Below are 16205 nucleotides of genomic sequence, written 5' to 3' on the forward strand. Positions count from 1 at the left end.
AAGAGAGAAGTGTGGTTCTGCCTTAATGTGCTAGTTTTTAAAAGACAGATCACTGTATCTGTCCCAAATCCTATGATGACTGTATGGGACCCTAATATAGATAATATACTGTGACACTTTACAAAAGTGTTTCAGTACTTATTTGATTTTAACATTATTCTTCTTATAGAAAGCTAGAATATCCTGCAGATATCTTATGATTTTATAACATTTCACCAACGTATGGCTTTTTTGGAGATGAAAAGATCAAAGACTTCAGTTTAGCAGTATGGATTTCAGGACATTTTATTCTCCAGCTGCAACTTCTGATGCCAAAGAATGTCCCAATGCCCTTTGCAAATCTGACAAGTGGAAGCCACCAGAAAGAATGAAATTTCATTCGAAAGAGCTTAAAAATCTTCATAGCAGGACCTTGTTAACATTACTTCTACACCTTAAGATCTGAAATCATATGTTTTGATAGAATATAAACTTATGGAGATCATTTGTAGAGATATAAGTATATAGCCTTACTTAAAAAGAGGAGTTGTGCTTTGCAAAATCCCTCAAGAGATCCCAAGCTTCTTCATAGTAATGAAGAAATGTCAGTGGAAGTTGATGGTGCGTGTGTGCATGTGTATGCATGTTGCAGAGAAGGAGAGAAAGGAGGCAGTCAGCCTCTAGAATTTTTACATTTCAAATGTCTTTTGGAAATCACTTGTGTACTCTAACACATGGTCCCAAACTCTTTCTATGCTATTAAAAATGGTCTGCATACAAATCAGTCTGCTGTAAAAAATTGCTTTGACAATAGCAGTTTTAAGTGGTTGATGGCTTCAAGTATACAGTCTCCCTTGGCTCTTGATCCAGCATGAAAGGGAGGATGTTTATCTGTTATACCTCCATTTGTGTGATGGTAAAATAGAGCACATTCTTTGCTATTTGTTCTCCAGCTTAGTCTCCCTGTCTTAGACTTTTTAATAATGATCAAATTATTTTTTGGTTTATACAGTATTAATATCCATTAGATATTTAAATAAACTTGTGTAATGTCTTCTCTGAAAACCACAGAAGTTAATCAAAACATTTCAGAAATTTGAATGGGCTTTGAAATTTCCTCTTATTTCATCCTCAGTTCATTTGCTATTGCATTTCTATCAAAAATATAATAGTGTACAACATATTGTACAGATGCTTAATGGTTTCCTGCAGGGTTCCTGTTCATGTCTTAATAGATTTCAGGTGGCAAATCTAAGGCACAGAATGCTAAGCAGCTCAGATAAGGTCCTAGCTAGAAGCAGCACCGTGTCTTGATTTAGGACCTCCTATCTGTCTGTCCTTGAACAGCAAACTAGAGCCTTCTTCTCAAATTTATTCCACCTCCACAAGCACAACTGAAAATAATAAAATTGGAATAAGGTATTTAAATATTTTATATCTGTTGACTGACATCCAACAGTTGGTGTACAATAAGCTGTTTTCTACAAAGTAGCCAAATTTTGTCCCTTCCTACCAAAATCATTCTATGATTTTATAATTCTATGAAACTTTTTTTTGAATTCATGACCATATATATATATATATATATTTTTTTTTTTTTTTTTTTTAAGAAAAACATTGTAAAACAAATGTAAAGCACAGTGAGGAACTTTTTGTATATATATAAGTGAAAAGAATCCACAAGAATTATAGTGAGCAATTAAAATTTCATTTTGAGGACTGAAAGCTCTAAACCCCAGAATCTTTACACTGATTTTTGGAGCTTTATACTGATTTTTCTTGTTGTTCCACTGAATGCTATTTGCCTCATGGCATGAAACACCATACCATACCATGTTGTTTTACCAGGCCCTCAGCAGTTACTTGCATCAGACAGCTGCCAAGAGTCACGTATGAATGTTAGTTAAAACTGTTAAAATGTTAGTTAAAACCGTGGCTTAATGTGTCTGCTTCCCTGCTCTCAGAGCCTTTCTACTGTTTAGATTCCTATTCTCCAAAAGTAAGCTGAATGCTTGTTGCTGGTTTTGTTTTGTCTTTTAGAAAGCTGGCTGAAACTTGAAGAGCTGAGCACCTGTGCTACTTTACGACATAGTATTGCCTTTCTCTACAGCCTATTCCAAACTAAAAAAAAAAAAAAGAATAGGATTTGCACCAGGAACCCTTAACGCTCCTATTTATTACTCCATGGCAGCCAAGCATGTCAGGTGTTGTAGCAACAGGGTTGGTAAAAAGTGGAGCTATAAAGTCAAATGTAGTGCTATATTAGTAGCCACTGTCAATGAGTTTTAGGAGGAAGGAGTGAATCAGACCTGTAAGTCCTTAATATTGTGATTGCTCACATAGCTTTTGGTATGCTGAAATCATTAATTTAATGCAATTTCTTTCCTTGTGAAATTTATTAGTGCTCATCCTCATATTTTCTCATTTAAAATGTCTTGACTCAAGGCAATATGAAAAGATTGCTGCATGTGGAAAGAACTTTGTAGCGTGCTGCAACATGATTGTTCACACTTCAAAGAAACCCCAAGAAAAACTGTAAATAAGGACTAAAGGCGTAAAAATACACCAGCACCTGGGAATATTCAGCATGCTACACACCAGAACAGAATCCAAGCCCTGGCAAATGGCCAGCCACTGGGGATAAATCTGGAAGGACTTAATATGGACTGAAGTGATCCATTTGGAGACAAACTGCATGCATGTACTTATCTCCTTGTCACATACTGTAGTCATTTTGCTACTTTGAATATAGAATAGGTCTTGTCATCATGTAATAGACCTCAACCTAGCAGTCCTGGTGCATAGAGCTAAAATTCAGAGTTTGTAGGTAGTGCTCACACCTAGAAAGAACTTTTATTTTTTCACTTTTGTTGGTAATTTTTGATGTACGGGTAGACAGTGATATTCAGACCTAAGAAAGTGATTTGAAATCATTTCAGAAAGTAGAGATACTATACTGGAGGCTGGGAGAGGTAATAGGGTGAACATTAATAAATCTGAGTCATAAAATAACACAACAAAAGTCATAGATGAGTCATTTGTGGAAGTTGCTATAGTTATACAACAAAACACGAGGTTTGTGTTTATATATGGACAAATTAGCTCTTTCCTGCTAACCGTAACAATAGGAAGTTCAACAGATTAAAATTATTTTTAGCTGAAATATTACATAAAGATTTGACAGATAAGCTGTTGCTATTTGAAATTAAAACTACTGTCTCATGGAAGAAAATAGACCATATGTATATTTTAGAAAGTGATACAAGGAAAAAATCTAGAGATCTTCAGCATTCTAGCTGAAACCTCTAAGATATAAAAGCTTTCCCAGTCAAAGGGATCTGTAAAAAGTAATTATTGAGTACAAAATGAAATGTTAGATTTCTGTTAGGCTTGCTCAATATCCCAGTTTCTCTTTCTTTCAGTATGTATTTCTCTATTGTTGCAGGTTTCACCAGGGAAAAGCCAGCTTCAAATTTATCCCTAAGCTAAAACCTATAAAATGATTGACAAAATATTAGGTAACTTGAAAACTGGGTTAAATATAAACTCTCTTGTTACCAGTGTATATTCTCTACACATTGCATGTACAATTACTGTTCAGACACAATAGAAAGAGAGTATTACCCAAATATATATATTTTAAAGCTCACAACCTTTTGAAGAGCTGCACAGGCAATGCCAATGTGTATATACACACTTCTACAGATTTTTCCTCGGAACTGTAGTGCTTTTTCTTCTTCTTTTTTTTTTTCCTTCTTTTTTTTTTTTTTTTTTTTTTTTTTTTCTTTTCTATTAAGCAGTCTCTGTCATCCCCTCTAGTTTTCCTCTTTTCTTTCTCCCCTCTTCTTCACACACACTCACTCCACTGCTTTAAGTTTTGGCATGTGTATAAAGTTATTGATAACAGTGCAAATATGATGATCAGTAAATCCTTTCACTTAGACAAACTGCTAGTAGCATAGACTGTTGTGGTCATAAAAAAGCACCAGCAGCATTTGTATGTGATTCCTATCTTAACAAATCTTTCAGAAGAGTAGGAGGTTGGTCATTTATTACAGACAGATGTCTTTGAACCGCACTGATTTTTACTTGTTAACCCCTTCTGTCATGAGAACTGTTTAGTCAAAGTCAAGATATGACCTTCCAATATATGCTTCTGAAACAGGCTAATAAATTCATATGCAGGATGGCAGCTCCTTCTGAATGGTCAGCAGATAGATTAATATATGTTGAGAATGCATTAAAAATGGCAGAGACCTAACAATTAATCCATGGGTGCAATCTAATGTCCAGCTCTTGAAAATCAGGCCAACCTCTTCTGTTTTTGACATAACAACAGGTTTGGAAGGGAGTGGATAGTCTATTATCAATAGCATAGTGTTGAGACTCAAACCTGATTTTTTTTTCTCAAATACAATTTTACAATTCCCTGTGTATAGCATATTTGGTAAACTTTTTTTTTTTTTTTTTTTTTTTTTCCCTAAATTTGCTTTAAAATACAAAGCTGTGGTTACATGTTAATATTTGCCGTGTATTCCTACATCTGTCTGTTGACTCTGAGGCAGGGATAAGTACTATAGGTATTTTATAATTGCTATTTACTGTATTTGTAATATTCTTAATATCTTCACATATGTAATTTTGAGAAGTTATATAAAGCATAGTAATATCAGCCCACCAGTGAAAGAGTGAGACAGGAGTAGACAAAATTTTAGTAAGAATGACTATTTAAGAATGACTATTTAAGAATATGACTATATAAGAATTGACTATTCATGATTTTTGTTTTATGTGTTGACAATAAAATCAACACAAAATGAAACTTCAGGGGCCTGGACACGTGATTCAAGTTGTCTTTAGTTAACAACTTAAGCTTAAAAGAGGAGACAAATATTTTACTCTGTCATTTCAAATGTTTGATTGCAAAATGATAATATGTATGTATGTATGCCTTAAAAATTACTTCCAAATAAAATTAAACCGTAAAGCTGTAACAGACATAAATAGCAGAATAATAAATAAATAAATAAATAAATTAAAGATAAATTGAAATACTTATTTACATACACATATGAATCCCTCCCCCCTCTCATTTTTTTTTCTTTGAGCAGAACTTTTTTTTTTTTTTTTGTGTCAAGGCACAAGAACAATTTATTATTTGAACAGCTCCACTGCTAATTGGAAACCACACTTTAATCTATAGTATAAGGGTTAAAAAGACAAAATGTATCAACATATACTTGCTTCTTTATTTGTTTTATGTATGATAGTTTAGTAACGGTAGAAATTGAAAGTCCTCAGAAACACATTGGTGATATAAAGAACGAGAAAAGGCAGGGACATATCACATTGCTCCAGTCTGCCAGCCTGCTCTGCTGTGCCTCTGTGTTAACCTCAGAGAACTGCCTCAGATAGCGCAAAGTATTGCATTTTCTCTAACTTCGTTGAAAGTACCCTGGGAGCCAAAAATGTGTTTGTACAGACAGCTAGTTTTTTTTTTTTTTTCTGTTTGTTTGTTTTTTTGAGAATGCCTCATTTCATATAAGCCATCAAAATATCTGCTCCCTGCCTCCTTCAGTTGGATGAATACTCCAAAACATACGTCACATTGCCAGTTCCCTTAACCATCTCATGCTGGTTATGTACTTTTTACTGTGCTTTTTTGTAAAAACCCGGTTCCTGTGGTTGTGTATGGCATCACGCTTTTTCCTAGTAAATTTATTGCATTAGCATAGCAAATGCATTGAGGTATTTGTAGTTAGTGTCCCATCTTGCTTTTCAGAAAATAATATAAATGAGTTTATGGCTTCATGCCAGCAGTAGAAAAATGATGCTTTTCTGGAACAATCTATGCTCCAAACAGGGATTTATGCTGCTCACCACATCTGTGTTGGCTCCAGTTAGTTTCCAAAAGGATGCACACTTTGGCAAGAAAATCCTTTTATACTCAGTGAAACCTTCCCTCAGCATGATAGGTGCAGGCAAATTCATAAAATATTCCACTCTTCTGGTGGAATAACAGATGTGCAGCAGCCTCTTTCAGATGTGGAACATTTAGAGACATGAATGGACTTAGTTTTTGCTCACATTGCTTCTACCATGCAAGCATTGCCATATTGCCTTTCCCTTCAGAGGATGCTAAGGGACTTTGGAATATTCCCCAGCTCATTCCCCAGGTCTCCCAAACTTTTGCCTTACCTGTAGCCACTGTTCCTGCATTTCACATTTGCAATCTCAAATACTGTATGTATGGTTTTAGTGTCATGGAATGTAAAATCCCCACTCTTAAAATAAGACTGTCTCGACTTACCCTGTTTCACTGATTGCTTCCCATGAAAAAATAAAATGACTCTGCACTTCTACTTATGGAAAAATAGTCAAAAGTGAAATGACAGAAATACTGATAGGAGCAGTGAGTTGCCATATATCTGTACCTTTGACATTTTAGGCAATCAGAAGTGGGGTGTATCATAAGTGGGACAAAGATTTTTTGATGAACAATAAATTCACTGAGCAATGCAGCTTAAGGTTATTCAGCTATCTGTGGGTCTATCTGTGCTGGCTGAATTCAGGCAGGATTCAGAAACTGGCAAAAAGAGTGATGCAGCCATGGGAGCTGTGGGTTCAATTCTTCCCTCTGCCTAAGGGAATCTGAAATTGAAGCTCCCATGTCCCAGGAGAGCGCCTTGACTGCTAGTCAGGCTTAAAGAGTCATTCACACTCTCTTGCTCAATTAATATTTAAATATGCTATGGCAAGTGCCACTGTTCCCACAGGAGGGATTTCAGGAGCTCCACACTTGAACACCTAATAGCACGGTGTTTAGGCTGCTCTCCTGAGTGGCACAAGACCCTGGTCCAAACCCGCTCTCTGTCTGATTCGGGGAGATGCTGGAACCAATGTCCCTCTGGGGAAAGCTCTTCCAGGTTGCATGGGTACCTAAATATTCATTGAGCAAAGCCACTAAAGAAGGGCTTTCCAGCCTTGCAGACAAGAGTCTTTGTAGAAGTGAGATTGCTGGGCTCCAGCTTCTGCTGCCATGAATACAAAGCATAGCCATGCCATGGGGCTAGCTTGGCCCTGGCCCCTCAGTGTCCCCCAGAGCTTTGCTGTGGCATGCTGGTCAGGATGCTCTCCTGGCAGGTGAGCACTCTGGATCATATCTCTTAGGCAGAAGAGAGGTCTTTCACAGCTTGGGAGATTTTCCCACCAAATGGGATATTAATTCAAATAGCTTCTCTCTGGAAGAGATATGAATTTATCTATTTCCTTGCTTCGCTTTTTTTTTTTTTTTTTTTTTTTGTGGATGTGTCCAAACTATGGGGTTTTGAATGGAATATTTTGTACTGACCGAAATGAAAATGATCTCTTTTCCCTTTTCTTGCAAAGAATATTACTGCATATAATTTTGATCTGAACAATTTATTTTTTGTTTAGTGCTTGGATGATAATTTACAAAACATCTGTTTGGCTGCAGACAGCACTGATGAGAGTGCAAGCTTTTTAAATCATTGATCCTTGTATGAACAGGTATAAGGGTGTTGATTTTACTGCAGTACTAACCTTGGGGATGAAATTTCTGCTTATGTGGTGAACCAAACAGAACTGCAAGGGAAGAGACTGACGATAGTGGTAGGTTTGCAGGTTGTTGACAGGTATGTTAATGAAGTGAAAGGCATTTCACCAATTCCCTTTCTTTTTCACTCTATCTCATCCTTTAAGAAATGTCCTGCCAAAAGCAGCAGTGAACACAGAGAGCAAATGGGCGACTTACCTCTCGTTTCATTTCAGATACAATATTTTTTGTGCTTCAAGGTAGGAAGGCCAGACCCAAAGTTAAGAAGATACATCCTATAATAAATTCTCTTTCCTTTGCATCAACATCCTCAGACAAGTCTCATTTATTCCATTTTGTCATGTCCAGTAGGTATTCATTTCTAAACTCAAGAACTGCTTACAGCATATTTTACATATGCCAGTACACAAATTTGAATGAAAGCAAAAATCTCCAATGCCATAAGTCTGAAATCCAGAGATATAATTATACCATTGTTATAGCATATTTCATGAGACCACATTCAGAGGAAGATGCCCACAGTAAGGGTCTGAGCCAGATTTACATAGTTTATGAATAATTTTTTCAGTCTCCAAACTGTTATTTGGGTCATGTTACGGTATTGATTTTTTAAACAGAAATTCTATTGAAATTAATATTCTGGGGGTGCTTAAAAAATGGATGTAACATAAGAAGAGCTAAGTGCATATCTTGTACTATATAACATCCCTCATTTTCTGCTGTAAGATGTATCCTCAAATCCTCTCTTTGTTTAAATTTAGAAGGCTGTGAAGTAAAGTCCTCATTTTTTCTGCACAATTTTTGGTTCATTCAGTGTGGTAGGAATAAATAGATTTGTGCAGCATCTGAAAGTAGAATGCTTTTCATATTTTTTTGCCATTTACAGTACCTCTACACTTATTGCACATTCACAGTTGCATGACAGTTCCTACCAACATAATGAGACCCATGGTTGGACTGAGACATTATTAGAGATCTCTCTGAACTGGTCAGACAGCATATTATTAGAAAAGTAAGAAAAAAAACTGTTCTGTTTTTAACATGGTCAGTAAATAAAAGACAGTGCTCTCTGGATGCCTGCTGATGTGAAAAACTGGAAATATTTCATTCCATTGTGATTTATAATCAGCAAATACGTATGAATAATACAGATGAGATGAACTCCCTAAGCAGTTCAAGTGCTTTCAAACACAACAATTCTCACCTGATGACCTTCAGTTTAAAGGTGAACTGCCAAGGATTTGCTAGAAAAGAGGAAAAAAAAAGTAGACTTTTGCCTTCTTTGCTTCATTCTGATATATTCAACAAGCTTAATGGCTTGCATTTTAGATGGTTCTTCATGGTTTTTTGGGGAGTTTGTTTGTTTGTTTTTAGTTTACGAAGATCAAAAATATAATTTGAGTCACTTTTGTTGGAAACCCTTTCTGAATTCATAAGGGTGCATACCAACTCAGAATTAAATGTGTTTTCTTTGTTCAAAATACTGAAATAGCCAAAATAAATGTTAAAATGAAAAAGTTAAACTTTAAAATGAAAAAGAATCAAAACATTCTACCATAGGCATTCAAAATTCTCTGCAATTTGAACTGTTCACACATTACTAGTTATAAATAATCTCTGAATAACTACAAATGGCAGCCTACTTTTTTCTGTGCATTTGTACAGGGACTCACATATGGGTGGGTTAGTGTCCTAATGCACTAGTGCTATGGAAATAATTAATAATAGTTTAATAATTAAAAATATTTCAATGGTGAGACTGATCCTTAAAGAAGGGATGCCTACCAAAAAATCAGTAGATATCAAAAACTTGAATAAGAATTAACATATCTGTTATTATTGCAGAGGGGCCACAAGGGGAATTGGGGTCTGCATGGGATCTCTTCATCTTCATACCAAGAGGAGTGATGGTCTTAAATGAATTTTTGATTATTTGGATACAATGATGCTGTGATTATTTTTCTATTCAAATTATAAGGAAGCAGTAACTGTTTTCTCACCTTTGCTAAACTTGTTACTCATGGCTTTAGTATTCCCACAAAAGCTGTGGCAGATGTGCCAAGTAGAGATGCTATTAAACAAAACCAAACTCTAGTTTAGTTGTGTATTAGTTTTCCTCTAAAGATTAGATTCACCTTCCCATGTCTTTCTGTAGTTGATCACTAGTTATAAATAATATATATATATATATGTATTTTTTTCTTAAAACATATTAAATACAGTTGACAATGATTTCAATGATTCTTTGGCATTTTAGTCAGTTGTCTCCTAAGCACGAAAGTCAAGACTGTTAAATGCTGATATGGTATCATGGGGATTCATGATCAGAATTTTTGCTGCAGTATAGCTTCTCATCCAGAACTGACATTACACCCCGCTCAGCAGTGTCAGGATCAGCTGCAGTATCGTTATCTGTAACAGCAATAGCAATGTCTTTTGGACATAAAAGTTTTCATATTTACTTCTAAAGATGTTTCTTAGTCCTGATGCTCACATAATTGTTCATTGCACTTCTCCAAATACACTGGAAATATTAATATTAAAGAGGAAGTATCTTTTCTATTATAATCTTACGAAACCTGAAACTCAAAGCATTTGAGTTCACTGTTTCAGCATGCCTCAGATTGCTTAAGTGGCCTCAGACATGTCACTTATTTTTCTTGGTCTTATTTATGATGAAAAAAATAAAACAATTCACCTATTCCCCACCACACAGTGGTTGTTAGAGGATGAGTTCTAAACTGACTGTGAATTGCTCAGACACTATTTTATAGGGGGCATAATTTTTATAAAGATTCCCATGTTACTGTCTCTACTCCGATTCCTAAGGAATTGCAGAGCTACATAAAGAAAATATTTGTAAGTTGGTATAACTCAGTGTCTGCCTAATGATGATTACACCATCTGTATATATTTTAATTATGAGAAAGGCCTTGTGGTGATAGTCTGGGTATATTTTTCCTAACTAAACAGGCTAAATTATATCAGATCATTAGGGCAGGGCCGTTGTCAAGGTTGATTTTGTTCACCTTTTTAAAAAACGTGGGAAAGTATCCATTTGAACATTTCTTCTCAACACAAGACGGGTGCTAACTCACTCTTGAAAATGGTTCACTGTGTTGAAACACAAAAATGTTCAAACTGCACCACACTTGACCTCTTTGGGATTCACCAGCAGATGTTGACAGATGGCACATGTGGACATAGCACTTCTTTTATAGAAATGTTTCTCTTTGCTTTGCCAGTCTTTGAGATAGAAAGTGTGCTATTAAGGCACACTTATGTGATGTAATTTTATGTGTTTCTCATACTGATGCCTTGAAGAGCATATGTATTTCATATTTCATCACTCTGAAAGTTTGTAGTGGACATCTCACTGTGATATATGTTACTCCCTGTCAAACACTGTGTCCTGAGAAACCTTCCTGCAAAAAAGAAAGAAGTGTCACCAGCTGTCTGTAACCTTCTTTTCAATTGACAGGACAAGTTATGCTTTCCATGCAGCTGTCTTAATTTCTCGCATGTTTGTTACAGAGTATCTGAAACGTCTGGGTTTTACATGCGGCAGCCAACATGTTGTGAACATTCCTTGTACTATGGAAAAAAAGCAGAGATTTCCAGGTTGAGTGTGGGTGAAACACGTTATGAGAAGAGATCCAGCATCCTGGACTGCATTCAACTCAACTGGTCAAAATAACAAATGCTGGGTAAAAGGCCATTGGTTTAGCTCTAGCCTTTACATTTCCAAGAGCAGTTAGAAGCTCCTTGGCAGGGTGACTTTTCTTTCTCAATGTCAATAAAAAATAGTAAGATAAGCAGGGCACAGACTCTGCAAAAGAGTAATAAAGATGAAGAGAAAAATTGTTTTCTGCCACTTTTGAATGTAGTCCATAGGTTTAGTCTTTTATTTATTTATTTTTATTTTTATTTTTAAAGTAATTAATGCTATATGATTTGATATTTTGTGGGTTTTGTTTGTTTGTTTTCATTTTCTTTTCTTTGTTTTCAGCATGTATGTAGCTATGTCTGCTCCAATATTTGATTACAACACTCTGGTTTATATGCGAAAGAAGGAAAATGTCAGATTTAGTCATAAAATGGATTCTCTTTTTTAATCACAAGGTGTTATCTTCCTTTTTGGAAACTGAGTACTAAAAAGAAATATAGTCTAAGCAGAATTGTCTTTCCACGTGATCATGTGTTGCTGTTACTGAAAATGAATTCCAAGAATGGGCTGCAAAGGGTGTCCACTGACATTTGGCAGGGTGCTCAATTACAATACCAAGATAACATTACTGCTTCATATAGGTCATTTTTGCATGGTGGTTTTTCCAATAACTTCTTAGTTACGTATAAAGTTTTATTTTTGTTTCAGAGACTGTACTTACTCACTTTTCATGCAGATCAATAGAAAACATGACAAATGATAAAGACAGAAATAGATCTCAAGGTCTAAGGAATTATCATCTTTGGATTCATCTTTGAATTAGCATCTTTGGAGCCAAGGAATTATCTTTGTCTCATCAAAGAATGGGATAATATAATCTTTGTCCAGTGGTATATAGAACCTTTCTTTGAGTTTATTATATTTCCATTATCTATTAATTTTATACATTTGAATTCATTGTAACCAGGTCATGGCTTTTTTCATTTTAGTTTAAATGAATTAACTAGGTCTTTTTGATTATCTTTTGGGTCTTGTATACTCAAGAGGATCTACATTTCATAATTTTATGATAAGTAATGGTTGTAGTGTTGTATGATAAATTGTTGGTTCACTCTCGTAATAAATCAAAGGAATAAGTAACAACATTCTTAATAAAAGCTGCACTTTTAAAAGCTTTATCTCCTTGACAAATCTTGCAGTTAATGAAAAGACTGCACTAAATATACATGTATATCAACTATTTTTGTATAAGTTTACAGATCACTATGGCAAACCTCTTTTTTTATTATTTTTTATTATACATTCAAAAGGCTATGAGAGAAATCCTGGTAGTAGATGAACTGAGGTATGCTTTATGTGAAGACTTATTGCTTAGTAACACTCGATAACAAATAAAGACACAGAAAGAGTTTGTTTGGAGCAGGGGAAATTAATGCCATTGGGATTGAAGCTTGCTATTAAAACCAAGCTCAAATAGTCAAAGCAGGATGAGTATGTTTTTAACAATTTTTAGACTATATATCATCATAATAAAAAAATCAGGAATAAAAGTTTTTGGCCTTAGGTGGCAAGTTACTTACTCATTTTTCAGTGTTGATTTAAAATCTATTCCTTTCTTTTTTTTTTTTGTAAAATGCAGAGGCAGTTCAAAAGAAATCATCTTTTTATTTATTTATTTATTACTTATTATTTAACCTTCATGGAAGATTTCTAACTAAAAAACAAAACAAAACAAAATGTAGGATCTCTTTATGCAAATAGAACTGTTAGACAAAAATATGTCTATTTCAGTGATAAGTTCCAGAATTCTCATTTTATGACATACTTATTTTTCCATTTTGAACATATAGCAACATATAATTTCAAGATGAAGAACAATTATGATTTCTTACTAACTTAGTATATATATATTTGAATAAACATGATGTATTTTTAATAATCAGTACCCTCCCTGGTTAATTACCTGCTTACTTTTTTCAAATGAAAGAGAGTTTGAAACATTGTCAGATCCTTTTATTTGGGTTTGAGATCCTTTGTGTACCTCAGAACATTATAAAAGGAGTACCCTGTGTTTCTTATAGAATCTGCATGGTTTTGTATTATATATATAGTATATATATATATTTATTTGTGTATGATCTTGAGAACTTCAACTATTTGACGCATGATCTGGCTTTTTCTGTTTGGAAAGTATCTGGTTGTGACAAGGGACTTTTTAGTGGTAGATTGTGTTATCAGCTCCTCTTGTTTGGATAGGTTGGCCAGCCAAATGCTCTGAAAAGTACAGGTATAAGTATCATGGCATCATTCCATGACAGAGACTGGAAAGTTTCCTTTAAAAGGATCTTGTTCCTTATGTTCACTAATTCTGTTTAACTTGAAGACATACTGAACAAAAACTTAGGAAGACAAAACTTATGAAGACTAGGGAAGTCACTTTTTTTTTTTTTTTTTTTCTTTTCACTGATGACACTACAGGGCAGCTATTTGGTCCCTGCTTACCCGATGTTTATACCAATCCACAAAAGGTTTATGAAAATTACAAACATTTGATTCATTTCAGTTCAGAGAACAGGTTTAAAAACAGGCTTAAACAGTTACATTCATAAACCATTCTGTACATATTTCTGGCATCAGCCTGGCACACTCCTATCAGTTTATTGGCCTTATAAATCCACATTTTCGCTGGAAATACATGAAGTCAAATATGAGAGGCATTTCAGCATCCTTGGCTGTAATGGGAAGGCAGCATTCCCAGAAATGATAGTGACTCCTGTTATGTCTGCTAGTTGAAATGCTCAGGGTGTCCAGACTGTGTCAGTGACAATGTGAGTGGTGGTCTCTCATACCCAGAGAGCTGTGAAATTTGAGCAAAGGCCCTCTCAGAACAAGCTTTTGGGGCAGCAAAACGATTCTCACTGACAAGGAGGACACAGCTTTTCCAGAGGCAGCTGGCACAGGCAGAATCCCATGGGAGGATGGACACCTCTGGAACTCCCTGAGAATCCAAGGGGGCTTTCTTTGATATTGCTTCACCTCAGGTGTTTTCTGCATGTCTGCTCAAAATGAATCTGGATGTTATTAAATATCATTTAAGCTTAACAGATCATCTTTTTTTTTGGATCCTCTGATGCAGAGTCATTTTTCCAAGAGAAGTCCTTGGCAGAGAATTGCTTAAGCAGAGAAGCTATGTCTGATGTATTTTGATCTATGTTCTTGGTTTTAAGATAAGATAAACTAAGAAAATTCCCCAATTTTTTCCTAAAAAATAAAAAAAATCTTTATGCTAAATTCTTGGGTTACTCATGAAATAATTAGAACACAGATATGAGGGAAGCCTTCTGCACTGCACTGGTAATGCCTTCAGCTATATGTATGTATACATATATATGTATGCATATATATGTAAATATTATATACATTATATACACAATATATGCACAAACATGCATATACATGCATATATACACTCTGTATATAGTATATATGTGCACATATCTACACACATGCATACATACGTTAGAGATGCTTGGCAGTAATTAGCTTCATAACTCTGAGGTTCGATTTCCTCCTAATGTGCAATGATACAATCAAACTTTTGAATAAATTACAGACAAAATCCTTCTGTTGTCTAACATTTGACCTAGAGTTTCTGTAACCTGCTGTTTATTAAGACATACGGTACAATTAGAAGCTCTAAACACTTACAAGGATCTGTTGCCTAGGGGAGTATGTACACAGCATCTCCATTAAGCAATTTAAGTATTGTTAGTGTCAGTTTTAGCTTCCATTTTTTTTCACTTTCATTTCCTGTTCTAAGTACGTACCGTACATCCCTCTGTGTATTACATGATAGCGGATAAAGAAAAATTGCCAGTAGAAGCATAGTTTATTTGAAACTACATTTTGTCACCAGTGATTTCCCTTCCCCTATTGTATAACTGCATTCCTTCTGGCCATGGACAAAGGTCAGATGTTCAGAGTAATTTTATTAGATCCATCAACAGCCTTTGATACCTTACAAATGAGAGACTGCTGACCCGCCCGCTGTTTGTGCTTTGTGCTTCCTCTTGTGGATAGATTAGTGTAATGTGTTGCTTACTTCTTCTGTGTATTTTAAACTCAGATGTTAGGATGACTGGGTGCATAATGCTTATTAAAGGTAAAATATTTTTGTCTGGGCAGCATACCATTTCTGTGTACAGAAACTTGTCCCTGTTTTGTAAGGTATGAGGAAATCAGAGATGTACAATGCAAAACTGATGATAGAATAGCATCTTTGATTTATTTATTTTTTTTCTTTGATAATAGAATGTCTCATTTGAGTTCCTCTGACAGGAAAGCTAAAAGCTAAATATAAAGGTCACTTCTGTAGCAACTTCACAGATGCTAAACTTTAATACCAGTACTACAATCTAGTTACCTTACAGTGGTATTTCATATCATGGTTAGTCTTTTCCTTGTTTCCATTAGAGATTTTTGTAGAGGCTTTGGAGCAGCTGTTGTCCTGGTTTTTAATTTCATTTGTAGACCACTTTTCTTTTGTCATAGCTAACCAATCAAGGAGTTCTTAATTGTCAACTCTTAGAGAAATGTTTTTGCATTAGGACCCAACTGTGCAACAATGATTTCTCTCCATCTGCTGTATTTCTCATTTCTAATTAAATCTGAGCACAGGCTTAAATACATCCTGAAATACCTCATATTGAATACATTTCATGTTAAGAGTAGGATATTGAATTAATGTTGACAGATCTGAAGGAGTCAGGGCCAATAAGCAACTTCAAGGCAAGGGTTTATTGTGTTTTCAGTAAACCAGCACAGGCTGTAACACATACTGCTTCAGCCACCTTATCCACAGATTTGCTACATTGTGTTGTTTAGCAGAATCATTCTTTTAAGGTCATGTTGAGGTCTATAAGATCTGGGAGCTTTTCACTGACAGATTCTGATTTGTTTGTGTGTTTCGTCCTACAGTAAGAG

At 35.1% G+C, this 16205-nt stretch overlaps 1 long non-coding RNA gene across 1 annotated transcript in view; it reads left to right on the top strand.

Annotated features, from left to right (window-relative positions):
• The window catches only part of LOC311436524, a 74796-nt gene extending 63473 nt beyond the window's left edge, over positions 1 to 11323 (top strand). The window contains exon 5 of the long non-coding RNA XR_014692911.1: positions 11090 to 11323. This is a non-coding gene — a long non-coding RNA (uncharacterized lncRNA). The remainder of the gene's footprint in view (positions 1 to 11089) is intronic.
• The last annotated feature ends 4882 nt before the right edge of the window (positions 11324 to 16205 follow it).

Source organism: Aythya ferina (assembly GCF_964211825.1).
Source record: "Aythya ferina genome assembly, chromosome: 1".
NCBI classification, from domain to species: Eukaryota; Metazoa; Chordata; class Aves; order Anseriformes; family Anatidae; genus Aythya; species Aythya ferina.